This window comes from Oncorhynchus mykiss, chromosome 2, assembly GCF_057628025.1.
Source record: "Oncorhynchus mykiss isolate SJ-2025 chromosome 2, ASM5762802v1, whole genome shotgun sequence".
NCBI lineage: Eukaryota > Metazoa > Chordata > Actinopteri > Salmoniformes > Salmonidae > Oncorhynchus > Oncorhynchus mykiss.
The window spans coordinates 78,540,734-78,556,974 of NC_143023.1; the positions used below are offsets into that span (position 1 = coordinate 78,540,734).

The window sequence follows — 16,241 nt, forward strand, 5'->3', positions numbered from 1 at the left end:
GACAGCTCCGAGGCTATACAGGCTTCACACTAAGAGCTTCCTGTATTGCGGGCCTACTGGTCAGTTAGTCTCCACCTGTCCACTAAAAGACCAGCCTCACCGGTAGGAGCGAGTACTCTGGTGGGCCATACGGATAACTTTTCCCCTCCCCTTACTTGCATCCCCTTTCATGTCATGTTGCTGTGGGGGGAACCGGTCGAATTCTCTCCGGGTACTCATCGACTCTTCTGAGCTGGATATACCCACTCAACCCCTCTCCATTCCCATGTACGTTAAAGCACTGGACGAGTGCTCCATAGGCCGGGTCACCCACAATAGCAACTCCATCAAGCTACGTGTGTCAGGGAACCACAGCGATCCAATCTAGTTCCTGTTCATTAAGTCTCCTCAGGTTCCCGTGGTATTGGGATTCTCCTGGCTCCAGCGACACAATCCCTTTATTGACTGGTCTTGGGCTGGAGCCCGTTCTGCCATGCCCATTGCCTGAAGTCAGTGCAGCCTGCACCAGGACGTCTTCCTGGGAGCTCGGAAGTTGCCCCGGACAGCTCGGAAGTTGCCCCGGAGTACCAGGACCTGGAGGACCTGGAGGTTCCGGGAGGTGTTCAGTAAGGCCCGGGCCACTTCGCTGCCACCACACCGACCATATGACTGCGGGATTGACCTTTTCCCAGGTACTACTCCGCCTCGGGGACGACTGTACTCTCTGAGACCAAGGCTATGGAAACCTACATTGGGGACTCCCTAGCTGCTGGGTTCATCCGTCTTTCTGCCTTCCCCATCCGTGCATCGACTACCAAGGTCTCAACAACATCACTGTGAAGAACTGCTACCCGCTACCTCTCATCTCCTCTGCCTTCAAGCCTGGAACGCCTACCACCTGGTGCGCATACAGGAAGGGGACAAGTGAAAAACTGCCTTCAACACAGCCAGTGGTCACTCCGAGTATCTGGTCATGCCATTTGGCCTTACCAACGCCCCTGCTGTGTTCCAGTCTCTGGATAATGATGTTCTCTGCGACATGTTGAACCGGTTTATCTGACATCCTCATCTTCTTCCACTCCACCCAAGAAAACGTGCTCCACGTCTGACAGGTTCTCCAATGCCTCTTGGAGAACCAGCTTTTTGTAAAAGCAGAGAAGTGTGAATTCCATCGCTCCACCATCCCCTTTCTCAGTTACATCATTGCATCAGGGAGTGTACAGATGGATCCCGGGAAGGTGAGAGCGGTGGTGGATTGGCCCGGCCTACGTCCAGAGTACAGCTGCAACATTTTATGGGATTTGCCAACTTTTATCGCCGCTTTATCCGGGGCTACAGCACCCTGGCTTCCTTCCTGAACCTCTCCCAAGGTTCCGTTCATGTGGTCCCCAGCTGCCGAACTGGGCGTTCCGGGATTTCAAACATTGCTTCACCACAGCTCTCATCTTGGTTCATCCTGACCCGTCCCGCCAGTTCGTGGTGGAGGCCGATGCTTTGGATGTTGGAGTGGGGGCTGTCCTGTCACAGTTGTCTGGCTTGGACCCCAAGTTACATCCCTGCGCCTTCTTCTCCCACTGCCTCTACGCCACAGAGTTTCTCGTGGTGAAGATGGCGTTGGAGTGGAGACACTGGCTGGAGGGGGCGGAACATCCATTCATTGTGTGGACCGAAAACAAGAACCTGGAATATCTCAGCACTGCCAAGTGCCTCAATTCCAAGCAGGCTAGGCGAGCCCTACGGGATCCAAGAATGTCAAGCCAGATGCTCTGTCACGCCTCTATTGCCCCACGACTACTACCCCGGAACCTGAGACCATCCTTCCCACCTCGTGCCTGACAACGGCACACAGCTGGGGACTAGGGAAGCAGGTTCGGGAGGCGCAGTGTTCCCAGCCGAACCCCGGGGGGTCCAGATAACAGGATGTTCATGCATGACGCGGTCCGCTCCGCGGTCCTGGAGTTGGCCCACTTCTCCAGGCTTGCCTTTCTCCCGGGTTCCCGTCGGACCCTGGCTTTTGTGAGACAACGCTTCTGGTGGCCTACCATGGTTCCTGACGTCTCCGCATTTGTCGCCCTTGCACGCACGGTCTGTGCACAGAACAAGACTCCTCAGCAAGCTCCGGCTGGTCTCCTCCAACCTCTGCCTGTCCCTGGTCTCACATCTCCCTGGACGAGTCACAAGTCTCCTCCTGTCTGATGGCAACACCGCCATCCTGAACTTGGTGGATCGGTTTTCCAAAGCCGCTCACTTCATTCCTCTCCCCAAGCTACCCTCTGTCAAAGAAACGTCCCAGCTCATGGCGCAGCACGTCTTCCAGACAGTCTCTGACCGGGGTTCTCAGTTCTTGTCCCGGTTCTGGAAGGCGTTCTGCACCTTCATTGGGTCGTCAGCCAGCCTGTCCTCCAGGTTCCACCCCCAGTCCAACGGCCAGTCAGAGCGAGCCAAACAGGACCTAGAGACGACTCTGCGCTGCCTGGTCTCCGCCAACCCCACCACCTAGAGTCAGCAGCTTGTGTGGGTTGAATACGCCCGCAACACCCTTCCCTGCTCTGCCACGGGCCTATTACCTTTAGAGTGTTCCCTGGGGTATCAGCCCCTGCTCTTCCTGAGCAGGAAGAAGAGGTCGGCATACCTTCTGCCCAGATGTTTGTCCGCCGCTGTCGTCGTCCCTGGAGAAGAGCCCGGTCGGCCGCCCTCAAGACCACCTCCAGGTATCGACGGCAAGTGATTTGCCGGGTGGAGTCCCACAAACTCTCCAGCCAGTTGATCGGCCCGTTTCCCATCTCCAAGATCATTAGCCCCTCTGCTGTTCGTCTTCTGTTGCCCTGTACCCTTCGTCTACTTCCCACCTTTCATGTGTCCAGAGTTAAACCCATGTCCCACAGCCCTTTGTCTCCTGCATCTGGGTCATACCTGAAATGTGATAGGTTGATAAGCTGAACCAGGTTAGTTACAACTTGGGTTGGAGCGAAAACCTACAAAAGGTTAGCTGTCCAGGAACAGGGTTGGAGACCAGTGTTCTACATAGTCTTATGCTGAGCCACACTGACTGCGTTTACACAGGCAGCACAATTCTGATATTTCTTACACCAATTGGTCTTAATGGTCAGCTGAATAAGACTTTGCCGAAAGTGGTGTATGGCTTCTTTACCGCCAACTGTTTGGTCCTCTTGCAGAAGATTTGTTGGTACTACATGTCTCCTGGAAAGACGTAGTTGTGGTGTTAGAATTTTACACTTTTTGTGGAAGGGATGTAGAACAACATGCCTTTGTTGGTAAAGGTATCAACTGAATGGGATCGGCTAGCGTATTGTTCAAGGGCATTGAGGGGACACTGGGAGCTGCTTTTGAAAGGAAAGATCAGTCAACAAAATCAATGGGCTGAGGAGCTAAAGAAGATGTGAAAAGTCTTTGGAAGGCAGTTCTTACAGTATGAATTGTTATGATTAAGAGATTGAGGAGAAATGGCACCTAAATCGCTCTCACACACAACAATACATTTACTTGCTAAGTACAACCCTGCATAACCAAAACCTCATTCCTCATCTCAAATATACTGTCTGTAAACCTCCCCAGCCCATTGACTTTGACAGATTATTCTTGTCAATAGTAACTCTTTGCAGGGGAAGTCTTTATTGTGTTTTGAGAATGAAGTGGTTGTGTCATTACTGTTGTAGTCTTATACCTTTCAGTGTCCCTTGCTGGTTTCTGTCCCACATTCAAGGTGTGTTCACTCCCTCATGCTTGTGTACCCAAAATGACACCACTTTGGGGGGTTTTCAGCAGGGCACAACAGGACTCCAGATAACCTGAGTTTTACAAAAATGTCATGACAGCTTTTGGAGATATTTCAACAATACAATTTTGTGGTAAATTGATACATTTTTTTGACATTTTGAAAAAGTTCAAAGCCTTAGGATAAATAATCCACTTGTATTGAGAGAAAAATGTAGATAAATTACCCCGGTACTTAAAAAGAACACCCCTTTTCTAAAAACAACATTTCATGAAATAACTAAAATAGTGTTAACTGTAGCCATTTATTTCCCTTTATAGTTTATTCGCCTAAACATGACCTTCATCCACATACCAGTTTTTTTTCCCAAACATTGCTTTTTTGTCAGTAATTATAAAATGTTTTTAGGTGGGCTAGTTACCCCCTAGTACCCTACATGGTCTGGAAGGTACTCTGTGGTCCCCAGGCTATATCTAACCACCTGTAACCCCTTAACACAAACCATACAAGCATTACCCAATTCATGTTTATACCATGCTTACTGCTTTAGCTATCTTAGAATTCAGTTTGTAAATATTTTTGCCATCTTACCTTCACCTTGTGCAGAGCTAGAGGTTAGAAGCGCATGTTGGTGGAATCAGATTATGTACCACAAAGAACAAAATGCACAACAATACACAACTAATACCACCCAACTAATTGTATTGACTTATATTAGACTGGCTAGCTAAGCATACCTAAAAGGGACATTTCAATATTGGCAGCTTGATGTTAGCTACCTAGCGTAATTTAAATGGCAGAAGGATTGTTAGCCAGCTGAGACTGACGGAGGACCAACTAACCAACCGTAGACAGCTTATTATTGCTACCAACACAGAAACAGAGTGATTTAGCTATATCGTCAGTTCTATTTTTAGTAATGGCGTGTTTTCCTCTTATTTGCTAATGTTAGCTAATTTACGTTAGCTAACGTCAGTCAACGGTTGACTGAACAAACAAACATGTTTACTCTGCTGAAGGTAGCTACCAGTCTAGCAGGGACTACCATGGCTTATGCTAAATTGATTGGTAGTGTGTATACCTAAAAATGCTATATGATTTAGCCGATGACTTCAATACAGGGCTGTAACATTAGCTAGCTAGGTAACCTACCTAGCTAGTCCAGCTAGACTAGCAATCTAGCTAACATTAGGTTATCTCTAATCGAGAATCTTACGTTTTGTTATGAAGGAAAAAAATAGATTCTATTGCATCATTTCAGCAGCCGTCGTCAGTTCAGCTTGAAAATCCCACTGTTGATTGTTGATAGCAACAACCCACTGGCAGCATCAGGGTAAATCTCTGGTAGGTAGAACGGTGAAAGATAACTCATTTTTCGAGTTTGTTTGTAATTAGGACAACCAGGCACTGAACACAACAGGCATAATGAGAAACACTAACGAAAACCAAAAATTGTCAAAGAAATTATTTTGGCGACAGAAGTTCTGAGATTGCTGTGTGTTGTTCGTTCGAGGTACAAGCCATCACCCAACGTTGTGGGCGCACTCCTTTTTGTCTTTAGCTGGCGGTATCTGCATTCGCTATGAATACCATACTTTGTGTGAATACACAGGAAGTTGAAACTTCCCGATTCTACCAGTGAAATTAAAATGTGAGGGTTCTAGCTTGCAGTTTTGATAATTGTGATGTTTATGATAAAAATGTAATGTTGTTAATATAGTAATGACTATATGCCATGGCAGAGCTGGCAAGTGACATTCCAAAATGCCAAAACACATTTCCAATCAGAAGATGGAACACGGGACTGTGTTTATTCCTCGATTCATTCAATTAATTCCTCTGTGGTTTATTTAACATTTCATAATCATGATCTCATTTAATTCTTTTCTTGTTTGATTTTCAGATCAGTAAAATATGCCTAAGACAGCGCTACAGGGAGACAGGACGGACAGCTGATCATCCTCGCAGTGGTAGACCACGTGTAACAACACCTGCACAGGATCGGTACATCCGAACATCACACCTGCGGGACAGGTACAGGATGGCAACAACAACTGCCCGAGTTACACCAGGAACGCACAATCCCTCCATCAGTGCTCAGACTGTCCACAATAGGCTGAGAGAGGCTAGACCTAGGGCTTGTAGGACTTTTGTAAGGCAGTTCCTCACCAGACATCACCGGCAACATCGTGGCCTATGGGCACAAACCCACCATTGCTTGACCAGACAGGACTGGCACAAAGTGCTCTTCACTGACGAGTTCTGTCTCACCAGGGGTAATGGTTAGATTTGCGTTTATCATCAAAGGAATGAGTGTTACACCGAGGCCTGTACTCTGGAGCGGGATCTATTTGGAAGTGGAGGTTCAGTCATGGTCTGGGGCGGTGTGTCACAGCATCATCGGACAGAGCTTGTCATTGCAGGCAATCTCAATGCTGTGTGTTACAGGGAAGACATCCTCCTCCCTCATGTGGTACCCTTCCTGCAGGCTCATCCTGACACGACCCTCCAGCATGACCATGCCACCAGCCATATTGCTCGTTCTGCACGTGATTTCCTGCAAGACAGGAATGTCAGTGTTCTGCCGTGACCAGCGAAGAGCCCGGAACTCATTCCCATTGAGCACATCTGGGACCTGTTGGATTGGAGGGTGAGGGCTAGGGCCATTCCCCCCAGAAATGTCTGGGAACTTACAGGTGCCTTGGTGCAAGAGTGGTGTAACATCTCACAGCAATATCTGACAAATCTGATGCAGTCCATGAGGAGGAGAGGCACTGCAGTACTTAATGCAGCTGGTGGCCACACCAGATACTGACTGTTACTTTTGATTTTGACCCGCCCTTTGTTCAGGGACACATTATTCCATTTATGTTAGTCACAAGTCTGTGGAACAGTTTAACAGTTCAGTTTATGTCTCAGTTGTTGAATCTTGTTATGTTCATGCAAATATTTACACATGTTAATGTTTGCTGAAAATTAACCCAGCTGACAGTGAGAGGACGTTTCTTTTTTTGCTGAGTTTATATGTGTGTGTGTGTCTGCGTGTGTATGTCTGCGTGTGTGTGTGTGTGTTTGCGTGTGCGCGTGTGTCTGCGTGTGTGTGGGAGGGCTTCTGTGAAAGGCACCATCTGTTCTGTGTGACAGTAATAAAGTGAAGGGCATTGTGGGACAAACCCTCAGACCCATTCATCAAAGCGCTGGGCGGGCCCAGAATATTCTTCCAGGGATACCTTTACACACATGTACGTATGCACGCACAAATGCTCTCTCTCTCTCTCTCTCTCTCTCTCTCTCTCTCTCTCTCACACACACACATACACACACACACACACACACACACACACACACACACTGGATGGGTACCATTCTACCATTACGCCTATCATCTGGTTAGATACTGTTTCCTTTTGATACACAACACCTCTATTAAAAGCACAAGATTGTCAGTTGAACCTGACGTTATTATCATAAACATTGTTACTCAAAACAAGCTAATAGCTGGTTTAATGTTGGGTAGTGAATCATTCTGAATAACGTGGAAGACAAACAGAAGCCGTATGAAATGATCACCTGATCCTCTGCCAATGAAACACTCGTCATGCTTTTATTTGCATACTTATGCTCTCTATCTCATGTGTAATATCTCCTTCATTTTCCTTAAGTTCAGCGGTGTTGCAGTGCGAGCACTGTGCTATCATCAGACATGACAGGCGTGGTTTTGCGGTTACAACCTTGTAATACATTACCTCGTAAATGTACAGTCTGCAACCAACTGTTAAACCTTGAGATGGAAAGATCCCCCTTTAAAAGAGAGGGAGGACCCTTCTTTCTCATACCAGGAATTAAGAGTAAATGTTGCCTCACCAGGGTTACCAGATTCCCTGATTCAAGTGGCTCAGTAGATTTGTGTAGCACTTTGTTTGAGTCCTGCATGGCCTCGTACTGAATATACAGTATGTGCATAGTGTCCATGTTCATGTAATTATAAGGGTCTGCTAAATTTCCATATTACTATAAAAATATACAATATTTATGATTAGGCCATCCCTTCTCCAGTCCCACCCATGGAGGACAGTCATTTTTAAGGCCTGGAGTTTTTCCTGGCCCATGACAAACTCTAAGCAGTAGATGCAGCCTAAAGCCTCCAGTTGGATGTTTGCTAATGCTAAACCCATCAAAGTTGTGGATTTGAATGGCCACTTGTTTACAGTAAGGTAAAAATGCCTGCTAAATGGTTGCATTATTATTCAGATCATTATTTATCAGTAGCCTCAGTCTGATATTACTAGCCCCCATACATAGCCATCCTCGCTCCACTCACCCTCTTGAGAGGGATGGGAGCTCCCGAGTGACGCAGCGGTCTAAGGCACTGCAGTCCCTGGTTCGAATCCAGGCTGCATCACATCCGGCCGTGAGAGGCCCAGCGTCGTCCGGGTTTTGCCGGGGTAGGCTGTCATCGTAAATAAGAATTTATTCTTAACTGACTTGCCTAGTTAAATAAATAAATAAATAAATAAATAACAATAAAAATAATCCATGGAGGTCTGTCTGTGCTGTCTGGCTCAGAACACCACACTGGGACTAACTGACATGTCTGATAATGTTAAACCAAGTCAGACCTCATCTCTGTGCAAACAATTAGGTTCACTATTCAAACATTGACATCAGCTGCAAATGTTTTATTCTCGGTTGTATTCATCCAGACAGGGCTTTTGGCTTTTCCTAATGCCCACCAACACCAATATTGACTCCTCTGTCTAATCTCAAAACATCTTGCCTCATCTTGAAAACCCTCATTTTTATATTATTAACAGCAATTTAAAAAGCCCTCTCTTGTGGTGTCCCCTCGATCTTAACGCACGCACGCACGCACACACAGACACACACACGCAGGGTTGAACGCTTGTCAGTTCATTTCCAGTTTTGCCATTACATTTTCTGCCTGTCCTTTGTTCTTCAAAAATAATCCCTCTACTTGTGTCCCCCCCAGCCTTTAGCCATCAGTAATGTTTGTATATACTGCCCACTGCCCAGTTTACCCCTAGCCCCCCCAGCAGAAGACACAATGGAGGACATTCTCTTCACGAGTTGCCCTTCCCTGTGTGTCGTTTGTGTACCCTCTCTCTACCCTTTACACTATAAACACACACTTTGTACATAAGTGCTGATCCCCCCACTCCAACAACCCTGACACCCAGACATAATCATGTATGTTGCTCTATGAATGTGTATATTGTGTGTATGTGTGTATGTATGTATTTATGTATGACAAAGTGTGTATAAGCATCATGCTCTGTTGTGCATTAGTGATTGTGTAATTGTGTGTGTGCGTGTTTGTGAGCATTGGGTTACTGACTGTGTCTGTTTGAATGTGTTCATGTTTTTGTATGATTGCTATGATCTGTGTGAGTGCATGCATGAGTAATATTGTGTGTGTGTTTGTTGGATAGAGAGAGTCCTGTCCTGTTGTCTGGGCTCCTCTTTCTCTCCCAAACTCAGCGTGAAGTGTTGGTCAGCTTGTTTTACACAGGTTACCCCTCCCTTCCATTTGAACCCCATCCTCTTCCATCTACCCCCTCTCCTCTTCTCAGCCCTCATCACAGGGGGAGTAGGGAAGACCAACAGGGAGAATTTTTGTGGGAGGTTGTGTCCTTTTGTTTGCGTCACTTCATTTCCATGGCAATTTAAAAAAAAAAAAAAAAATCATGAAAATGTGATTGTTTTTTTGAAAATCAAGCGCACATTCCCTATTGTAGAACGTTATAACTTTCAATATTTGGATGTGCAACTCAACAACAAACAACACTGAAAGATGATAAACAGCGTGCGCTATAGAGAGAAATAGATAAGCACCAAGGTAACTACTTCTTTACATCCACATTCTAAGTTAGCATAAACCACCATTCTCAAAATTCAATACCTTCATCTGAATACAACTTTGTTTGTGATGTGTTATCTGAGTTGTCCCTCCCTCCCTCCCTCCCTCCCTCCCTCCCTCCCTCCCTCCCTCCCTCCCTCCCTCCCTCCCTCCATCTGTGATTGTATACCTGTGTAGGTATACGTGTGTTTGTGTGTGTGTGTACGGGCACCTTGAGGAGCCCCCTCTCAAAGGCCGGAATGGCATCCCTCTGCTCCAGCCCAGAGGATAAGTCTACTATCATGCTAATGTCCATGTCCTGAGACTAATAGGGCTTTTTACACTGGATGTTTTCACTCCCTGCACAGCGCCCCACTAAGGGGCTTAGTGCATAGACCCTTTCTCTCCCTCCTAAACATCTAAACAGGATAAATATTTCTCTGATTTCTCAGGCGGCTAGGATGGTTTGGAGACAGTGTGTATGTATAGACGTTCGTTTGGCCCTGTTATGTTCTCTGTAAACACACCAGCCCAGATGCACGAAGCGAACAATTAAAAGCCTGATTGAAAAACGAAAGTGAGGGAGGGAGATTTTTGTGTGTGTGTTTGCATGTGTGTGCATGGGCACCTGACTTTGTCTGAAAGTGGGGGTGCAAAAAGTTTGAAACATAATAAAAATGTGATGTGCACATTTATCTAGGCCTGTATGCCAACAAAGCGGAAACAATGCCTAACGGATAACCAATCTGAATTGCTAAATTACCTCATATATCTTCAGTCAATAAAAAACAAGTCTCATTTAAGATGTATTTACTGAAACCGGAATATCAACTGGTTTTATTATAACGTGGAACACAATCCTCAAAAAGGCAGTAACCTCAGCAGTGGCGCTTGTTTGTAGAAGCCGATGGCTGTGCAATGACATATCCTTGTTTTGTACCTTTAGCAGACAAGCAGCTCTAATTTCCTGAGCCCTTATCACAGTCAAGAAAACCTATTTTATTGGAAGAAAAACATGATGTAATATAACAGAATAAAACAGGACAGAATATCTTTCCAGATGAAAAAGTTGCCATTGCAAAGTAATGCGCATCTGGTGTCTGAAATAGTTATTCTCAAAGAGCGATCATTTGAAACAGGGCTCAATTTGATGAGTTCAAGGACAATGTTTTCAGAGTTACAAACCAACATCGGTCTTCTTTTCAACATACAGACGTTCGATATAGTTTATTCTGCCTGTTCCTTGGAATTTTCTAAATGGACAATTACACATCGAACACTGCATGGTGATGAATTATGGCCACAACATCTCTTTGGTGAGTAGGCATAGGCTATGATTCTGATTAAACTACTCTCTGTCTTTATCAAATTGATGTTTTTGCATATTTTTTGTGTGGAACTGTCTATGTTTATGGAGCTTATGGGGTGGCAGGTAACCTAGTGGTTAGAGCATTGGACTTGTAACCAAAAGGTTGCAAAATCAAATCCCCAAAATGACATGGTAAACATCTGTCATTCTGCCTTGAACATGGCAGTTTTCCCACTGTTCCAAAGTCATCATTGAAAATAAGATTTTGTTCTTAACTGACTTGCCTATATAAATAAAATAAAATAGCCTAGCCCTATAGGCTAACCATTTCTAAATGCAGTTTGCAAAGTAGCCTAAGTGGAAAATAGACGGGATGCAATTTTTCTAAAACTGCAGCTCATTGTTGGAACACATACTTGCCTACTTCAATCAACAAGTCCGTTTTGAATTTGTGATAAAACTGTCGTCATTTGGCAAGGAATATAGCTTGTTTATCTCATCAGTTAGATACGTTTTTATAGGCATGTATTTCTGTAGACCTAATGTGAGTTTATGTGCACACTCAGGACTAGTGTAGAGGGAATGGTCAGAATGCAATTGAGTGAGTAAGACATGGAGGGGAAAGGGAATTTAGGAAGAAGAGCTGCTTGATGCTTGCCTTAGTTTATTTTTTGTTGTGCCCTGCAAATGCACATGTAGTCAAAGCAAATTAACTTTGTCTTCATGGCAAAATGTATTTTTTATTTTTTTGTAGCGATGTCTCAGTTTCACCATGAAAATGCTTAAACTTGTCTCAGCAGCATACATATTTGATGCAACGAGGGTAGAAATTGCTTATTTGGTCGATATTACTTACCAAGAGCTGTTTTATAGAGGTACAAATATCCTGTGCTTTTTCATTTTGCTCTTAGGCACATGCAGCTTAGCTACATTGTGACTGCAAAGGAGGCCACTGTGCGCTGGCATATAGATCTCAGCCAGGACTGTATACTTTTGTAACTGAATGAAAACATTACAACAATATGATTTAACCCAATGATGTTGAGAAAATACAGCAGGTGGCAAAAATAGAGAATGGTGTTACAGGCATTACTAGTCATTGAAACCCAATGGCTCATGATACATTTCTGGTAAAAAAGTTTGTACACTCACGTTTAATGTAGTCAGACTGAATAACCCATAAAAGCCATCATATGGACCGCCTCTGGAAAAGTGTAATGTAAACCCAAACTTGTGCTATTGAGAGAGGAGAGATATCTTTGAATGTTGGTTGCTTCTCCGTAGGCCACGAAGAGTAGGCGGACGGATGGATTCCTGAGCAGACAGCACACCGAAGAACTGAATTCCTGCTATCTGACAATAATAAAGAAAGCTGCATTTGTCTGACTGAAAGTTGGAATAGAAAAGACATACATGGTTTCATAAACAGAAGACAACCCAAGATGGCGTAGCAGTGCAGACATTGTTTGTCGTTCTCCCGTGTAAATGTAGTTTTTTTCGTCTTTTTTGTATATATTTCAATATATTTTCAATCTCTTTTTCCATTTTTAATTTAAATATACCTTCCGGCAACCCGCCTCACCCAATGTGATATGGATCTGCTATTTTTAGACCTTATAGCCAGAACCCTCACCAGAAGCTAGCCATCAGAAGCTAACCAGCTAATTAGCTACTAGCTACTTAGTCATTGTTAGCCACTGCTAGCGGCCTTTACCTTTAGCACAGACACCAGCCACTTTTAGCCTGGATAATACTTGCCAGTCTGCCAGTCTGCACAGCACGTTGTCAACACTGAGCATACCGGGCTCCACTACAACACCTGATTCATGCAGAAAGCCCTGGACCATTACTCCTGATCATCACAGCTAGCTAGCTGCTACCGAGTGGCCCAGCCCCGATGCTAGCCTTGAGCCAGGCCTATCTCCCAGCCCACTCAGTGGACCCTATGATCACTTGGCTACACACCTGATGCCTCCCGGACTCTTCACTAACCTGACTAGAATCCAATACACCACTGGATTCTTGTCGTAAGCTCTGGACCTTTGCATCGGATCACCGCTGCTAGCTAGCTGCTACAGAGTGGCTATAGTGGCTAATGCCCTTGTCCCGAAGCTAGCACCAGTTAGCCTCAAGCCAGGCGCATCTCCCGGCTAGCAAACAAAATTACCCCAGCTGCAATACCTCTTTTGCCAACTGGCTTGGACCCTTTGTTGACATGGAGCCCTGCCATTCCATAACGACTGGTCTGCCGACGTAATTCCATCCGCTGCGCCCTCAACCGGCCTTTGCCAGATGTCGGTTCAGACGTTTCTACTAGCCCCCGGCTGCTAACTGTCTTGGAACGCCGTGTCTCCTGCTATGCTAGCGTAGTAACGACTACCTAGCGGCTTCCCTGTTTCATCTATTGCTGTTCACTGGACCCTATGATCACTGTTGATTAATCAACTCCATGTTGTTTATTGTTTATTTTGTTTATCTGTCGGCCCCAGCCCCAAACTCAGGACCTGTGTGTAGTTAACTGACCCTCTCTGCCCATTCATTGCCATTTTACTTGTTGTTGTTGTCTTAGCTGATTAGCTGTTGTTGTCTTACCCGTTGTTGTCTTAGCTAGTTCTCCCAATCAACACCTGCTTTATGCCTCGCTTTGTGTCTCTCTCTAATGTCAATATGCCTTGTATACTGTTGTCTAGGATAGTTAGCATTGTTATAGTTTACTGCGGAGACCCTAGTCCCACTCAACATGCCTCAGATGCCTCTTTTGTCCCATCTCCCACACATGCGGTGACCTCACCCAGCATAACTAGTGTGTCCAGAGATGCAACCTCTCTTGTCATCAATCAATGCCAAGGTTTACCTCCACTGTACCCGAACCCTACCATAACCCTGTCTGTACATTATGCCCTGAATCTATCCTACCACGCCCAGAAATCTGCTCGTTTCATTCTCTGTCCCCAACGCACTAGACAACCAGATTTGATAGCCTTTAGCCGTGCCCTCACCCCACTCCTCCTCTGTTCCTCGGGTTATGTAGAGGTTAACCCAGGCCCTGTGTGTCCCCAGGCACTCTCATTTGTTGACTACTGTAACCGTAAAAGCCTTGGTTTCATGCATGTTAACATCAGAAGCCTCCTCCCCAAGTTTGTTTTACTAACTGCTTTAGCACACTCCGCAAGCCCTGATGTCCTTGCCATGTCTGAATCCTGCCGTGGATGGCCACCAAACATTCAGAGATTTCCATCCCCAACTACAACATTTTCCGTCAAGATAGGACTGCCAAAGGGGTAGGAGTTGCAATCTACTGCAGAGATAGCTTGCAAAGTTCTGTCATACTTTCCAGGTCTATGCCCAAACAGTTCGAGCTTCTACTTTTAAAAATGTATCTCTTCAGAAATAAGTCTCTCATTGTACCATATGGATACCATATGTGAATTGATTGCCCCCCATCTATCTTCAGAGTTCTTTCAGTTAGGTGACCTAAACTGGGACATGCTTAACACCCCGGCAGTCCTATAATCTAAACTAAATGCCCTCAATCTCACACAAATGATCAAGGAACCCACAAGGAACAACCCAAAAATCCTTAAACATGGGCACTCTCATAGTTAAATATTTTGTAGCGATGTCTCAGTTTCACCATGAAAATGCTTAAACTTGTCTCAGCAGCATACATATTTGATGCAACGAGGGTAGAAATTGCTTATTTGGTCGATATTACTTACCAAGAGCTGTTTTATAGAGGTACAAATATCCTGTGCTTTTTCATTTTGCTCTTAGGCACATGCAGCTTAGCTACATTGTGACTGCAAAGGAGGCCACTGTGCGCTGGCATATAGATCTCAGCCAGGACTGTATACTTTTGTAACTGAATGAAAACATTATAACAATATGATTTAACCCAATGATGTTGAGAAAATACAGCAGGTGGCAAAAATAGAGAATGGTGTTACAGGCATTACTAGTCATTGAAACCCAATGGCTCATGATACATTTCTGGTAAAAAAGTTTGTACACTCACGTTTAATGTATTCAGACTGAATAACCCATAAAAGCCATCATATGGACCGCCTCTGGAAAAGTGTAATGTAAACCCAAACTTGTGCTATTGAGAGAGGAGAGATATCTTTGAATGTTGGTTGCTTCTCCGTAGGCCACGAAGAGTAGGCGGACGGATGGATTCCTGAGCAGACAGCACACCGAAGAACTGAATTCCTGCTATCTGACAATAATAAAGAAAGCTGCATTTGTCTGACTGAAAGTTGGAATAGAAAAGACATACATGGTTTCATAAACAGAAGACAACCCAAGATGGCGTAGCAGTGCAGACATTGTTTGTCGTTCTCCCGTGTAAATGTAGTTTTTTTCGTCTTTTTTGTATATATTTCAATATATTTTCAATCTCTTTTTCCATTTTTAATTTAAATATACCTTCCGGCAACCCGCCTCACCCAATGTGATATGGATCTGCTATTTTTAGACCTTATAGCCAGAACCCTCACCAGAAGCTAGCCATCAGAAGCTAACCAGCTAATTAGCTACTAGCTACGTAGTCATTGTTAGCCACTGCTAGCAGCATTTACCTTTAGCACAGACACCAGCCGCTTTTAGCCTGGATAATACTTGCCAGTCTGCCAGTCTGCACAGCACGTTGTCAACCCTGAGCATACCGGGCTCCACTACAACACCTGATTCATGCAGAAAGCCCTGGACCATTACTCCTGATCATCACAGCTAGCTAGCTGCTACCGAGTGGCCCAGCCCCGATGCTAGCCTTGAGCCAGGCCTATCTCCCAGCCTACTCAGTGGACCCTATGATCACTTGGCTACACACCTGATGCCTCCCGGACTCTTCACTAACCTGACTAGAATCCAATACACCACTGGATTCTTGTCGTAAGCTCTGGACCTTTGCAGCGGATCACCGCTGCTAGCTAGCTGCTACCGAGTGGCTATAGTGGCTAATGCCCTTGTCCCGAAGCTAGCACCAGTTAGCCTCAAGCCAGGCGCATCTCCCGGCTAGCAAACAAAATTACCCCAGCTGCAATACCTCTTTTGCCAACTGGCTTGGACCCTTTGTTGACATGGAGCCCTGCCATTCCATAACGACTGGTCTGCCGACGTAATTCCATCCGCTGCGCCCTCAACCGGCCTTTGCCAGATGTCGGTTCAGACGTTTCTACTAGCCCCCGGCTGCTAACTGTCTTGGAACGCCGTGTCTCCTGCTATGCTAGCGTAGTAACGACTACCTAGCGGCTTCCCTGTTTCATCTATTGCTGTTCACTGGACCCTATGATCACTGTTGATTAATCAACTCCATGTTGTTTATTGTTTATTTTGTTTATCTGTCGGCCCCAGCCCCAAAC

General features: G+C 45.3%; 1 long non-coding RNA gene across 1 annotated transcript in view; it reads right to left on the reverse strand.

The window, feature by feature from the left end:
- Positions 1 to 1,406: 1,406 nt before the first annotated feature.
- Positions 1,407 to 16,241, reverse strand: part of LOC149985241 (uncharacterized) — a 1,026,866-nt gene continuing 1,012,031 nt past the window's right edge. The window contains exon 3 of the long non-coding RNA XR_016488530.1: positions 1,407 to 1,492. This is a non-coding gene — a long non-coding RNA (uncharacterized LOC149985241). The remainder of the gene's footprint in view (positions 1,493 to 16,241) is intronic.